Genomic DNA, 4,679 nt, shown 5'->3' with positions numbered 1-4,679 from the left:
GACGTGGCCTCGGGTGCCGCATGTACAGCAGCTTATCTTGCACCTCTTTGACTGCCTGTCAACTGGATGGCGCGCCCATAGCGGCACCTCATTGACATTGTGTTGAATGCCCTGTGTCTAATTGAACATGGAATTACCCTATTTGGACACACTTAGTAGAATGGCGCTTAACCGAGGCGCTGAATGGGAGATGAGCCTGCCAGCCACTGACCTCTGGAAGATACCCGAAAAACTCCTTAACTGGACACGTGACCATAAAAGAGTGATTTGTCTTTCAAGTTTGGGAAGAAATGGAAGCGAGCACACTGGGATGGAGAAATTGACGGCCACCGCAAAATGATTTGTAATTGCCCTTAGTTGCCACGAAATGACAGTCAATCAGTTTTATTTTATATTTTATTTTTTCCTGCAGTTTGGACTGGCTAAATAAAGCTTCTCCCCTCGCTTGACATTGTTCATTTGGACCCACAATGCTACAAGATGGCATGTGAAACATTTTGTTTTTGCTGTTGAATTTACTCAACTTTATTTCATCAAGCGACTGCATGAAGTAATTAAGTAAATTACTTAGAGCAGACTACGACTTAAAACAAATGCACATCGATACATTTAAATTTCAGATGAAATAAATTGCCTATATCAACAACTACCTCGTGCAAATTCCACACATACCTTTCCTGTTGGCACAACAAGAAGTTTCCTTGAACTCTTCATTTTCCACAATGCTGAGGGGCCTGCAGTCCTCGAGAATGAAGTTCAGCAGTGCCTTGAAGAAGCAACTCCTTCCTGGAAGCTTGATTGTTGAACATGAAGTGGAGAATAAATTAATCATAATTACTGATTTCCAATCAGTTATTGACAAAGCAACTGTGAGAAAGGAAGAGAATGGCTGTCTTTCTGACCTTCTCGCGGGTATATCCTCAACGTATTTCTCACGCATGGCCCGAACATGCCTCTGCATTTTGGAGAAACAAACGCGACTTTCCACTTGTTTTCAAACTTTGCAGCAGGTGCGTGACGTTGACCGAAACACTTCCGGATAAACACAGGTGGCTCGTTTTTGCCGAGGTGACGTAATTTTAATGCGACGGCCACCTCTGAAAGTGGTACACCCACCGGCGCGCAGATTGCTCCGCTCATCGGTGTTGTGGAACCCATCACTCGTCGTTGGACAAACCAAATAAATATATATAAACTGTATTTGTATTTCTGCCTCGTTTTTGATCAAAACTTGGCCCTCTAATGCGTTGCTATTTTGATCGGCAAGTTTTTTTTTGGGTGGAATTAAAAAATTAAAAAAAAACACCAACCAACTCTACAAAATTAACGCAGCCTGTTTGTCTCAGCCCAACTTCTTTCCACCAGCGTACTAATCTTCTCATTTGCGCTTAATTGTCAGTCATTTTAAACTGCCTCTGTGAAAACACTTCATCGGGCCCCAAGGTGGTGTTATTTGGGCCGTGTGGGCCCGTTACATCTCCAAATGTATTTTCCGTTCTTTTAACCTTCCAAAAGAGATGAGATAATCTCCAGACATCGCAGTTGTAAATCTGGTGCAGGAAAACGAACTTTTTTTTTTTTTTTTGCCTTGTAAAGGGTGACTTTGTAATTTCTTACCTTTCTACGCAAAGCTGCATAATGGGAGGACATTGAGCCCCATTTACGTGATATTCCAGATGAAGCTCCAAAATGTCCAAAGCGCTTTGCTTCCCTCTGCTGGTCAATGTCAAACTGTTAACACGGTAAAAAAAAAAAAGGTCAGGAGTCTTTCTATGTTAGGGCTTCAAATTATGGGTTGGGGTTTCAGTTCCGAGCCTTCGTCAAGGGTAAAGATTTAAGATTTTTATTTCTAAGAATGTAGTAGAACAAATAAATGATTGAACGAACGTGAATACTTCCCTTAAAACAAATGTAATATGAACGAAAATAATAATGATAATTCCCCCAAAAAATAGCTAAGACTTTAAAAGAAGTGGTAATCAAGACAGAAAGGTTTTAGGTTTCAAATAAGGTTTCAATTTTGAGATGGAATTTAAATTCTCATTTGGAAGTGATTTTTTCACGTTTGTGTTCGGCTTTTTATTGTTTCACTTCTGTACTATTTTTATATTAGAGTTTCAAATCAGGCTTTCAAACCAGGATTTGGAATTCGTTTTGGGGGTTTTCATGCTCGGGGGGAAACCTACAATGGACCTGTCGTTGTTTTAATTTTTCAGGAGATGGCGCCAGATAGTCAACGGAGAAATTAGCTGGAATTGAGAACGTTTTATTCACTATAGACCACACGTTGCCAGGCCCCGAGTGCTTTCGCGTAAGAAGAGCAAAAATGCTCTCAGTCTGAGCTTTATTGTCCATTAGAGCTTAATTGACAGAAACGGAGGAGCAAACAGTCATACGTTACCTGGATTTGATTCAATCTGACAGAATAATAGCCAAGAGCAGACAAAGGGAGCAGCGATATGCATAGTTTTTTTTTTTTTTTGCCGATTTCATCTCACCACTTACATTTCCCCGCGGAATATGGTCCAGAAGGGCCGCGAACGCGCAACAATTTGTTTTGCTCATTAACGTGCCGAGCTTTTGCTTGCAATTAGAAGGAACTAGACGGCATTGCTGCGTTCCCCCCCCCATTTGTGCTTCCCGAGTCATTTGACTCGCCTGAAGGGAATCGGCTGCCTTGTGTGTTGCTCTTTTTTTTTTTTTTTTTATGTTCCTGCCACGTCTGTTGACGGAAACTGCTTGAACCCTGAGAGCGAGGCGGTAAGTGTGTCTTATATTTTTATTGCGACGTGGCGATCATCCTGGCAAGGGGTCGATTTCCGCTGACCTCGGGCCATGGACAGGTTGCCCTTCATGCGGTTTTTAAGTCACACCCTGCAAGACCATCTGGAACGTTCGGATTTACTCCCTTGCGCGCCGTTCTGCTAGCCGACGGGGCGGGGTGGTGGGGGCTGCGCTCTCCACCTGTGCGTTCAAGATCATGCGTGCGAAAATAGCATGTGGGCAAAAGCATTGGGCGGCTAAAGCAAGCCGATTGGCAAAAAGTCACTTGAGGTCGTTGCGGAAATTTCCATTCTTGGTGGCACTCATCCATCCAGTTTGCATTTCAACCAATCCAGGCTCAATAAAAGGTCACCTGGGATTGGTTTCAGCTCGCCCGCAATCCTGATGACTTGTCCTTTAAAGGTTTCTTTTCTACATTTAGGCACTGCTGTGATCTTAACACGGATTGTCAACTTGTCCGGGAAAACAACGATTTTGCTTCTACTCGCGGCCATACTCAAGAATGTCGCTCTTTGGATTCATACTTGGGTTAAAGATGAAGGCGAGATGCGAGTATCACAGACGCCGTCATGGATTACTAACACCTCGACACTCCAGGATTCCACTAAGCCTCACAGTCACGGCTTCTGTCCATGTTCCCTCGCTGCAACTGTTGCTCAAGCGGAGTAGCAAAATGGCCGATCTGCTAGCAGTGGGAAGCCATTTCAAGATGACGCACAGCTAGAAATTAAACAACAATCACATCCATGTTTGGCTTCTCGCTTGGACAAATAATCGTGGGGGCCAGCAGGAAAGTCCAAAACAGAACAGTGCGAACACATGACTTTTGTATGCGCAGGTGCGAAGGCAAATGCAGTCTGCTACCGTCCCGCGCGGGACCGCGACCTGAAAACCTTGACGCTGCTTGAGGTAGAAAAAGTGTCAGGACACTTGGTGACTCGCAGATGGAGCAGATGCCCATGGACTCATGGGCCAAAAAAAAAAAATAAATACGTGGACCACCGACTAAAGGGTCTGCCGAATTAGTTGCCATTTGTTGTCGGTTTGGATCCTTTGGTCACTTGGAAAAGAATGCCATGAGGTTACAATCGTATTATCCGAGGAGCTTTTGGATTTTCGGTTACGAGCCTGCCGATCAAATCGTTGTCACCTCTTGAAGGACGTGGGGGTTAAACGCAAAGCTGACGTTAGCTCTCGGGATTGAACTCATCACCGAGGTGCGATGGACAAGAAATGTCAAGATCGGATCCTTTGTGAAGAACCTGACTAGCATGAAATGGAATCGCGTTAGCTGGAATGGAAGAGCCTTCATACACAGCAAAAATTGGAAAGGGTTTTTGCTGTTAGGGAAACTGGAATGCAACTGGGGGGACCCCCCCTCCCCCCAAAGCACACACAAAAAAAGCTATCGTGATGTTTGCTAGGTTGGCGCTGAACCCTTTGAGGCCTCTTCCATAAGCAAAAGGAAATTTCTCGTGGTAGGCTAGGGATGTTTAAAGAAGATTCTTGGGTTTAATCAAGCAAAGTTATCGCTAATGTGGGCCAGCGTTGCTGCTCCGACATCCCTCAGCTGCTTCGCCGTTGAGGGGTGGGGGGCTCGCCATGTGTCATGTTTTATTCCATGTGACTCGCAAATGCCTTTCTGACATCAAAAGCGACATGTTCTGCTTAATCATGCGCTCACATGGTGCGTCCAGATAGAAACCCCGAGGAGAGGCAACCGCCCCCCCCCTTCTCTTTTTAAAGCTCAGCATTGGCCACTGAGGTCCAATTAGTTGCAACATTTGTTGGACCTCATTAACGGCACTCGGGCTCGATCTCGCCTCTCACCGTTGACGATTTCGTTCTTAAGACTTCAAAAATCACAGAAATAAACAGCCAGCAGAAACCCAGTG

Source organism: Hippocampus guttulatus, chromosome 21 (genome assembly GCF_054856545.1).
Source record: "Hippocampus guttulatus isolate MCC_2025c chromosome 21, RoL_Hgut_1.0, whole genome shotgun sequence".
In the NCBI taxonomy this organism is placed as follows: Eukaryota; Metazoa; Chordata; class Actinopteri; order Syngnathiformes; family Syngnathidae; genus Hippocampus; species Hippocampus guttulatus.
The sequence above is the reverse complement of the archived record's forward strand: the minus strand, read 5'-3'. Positions refer to the sequence as shown.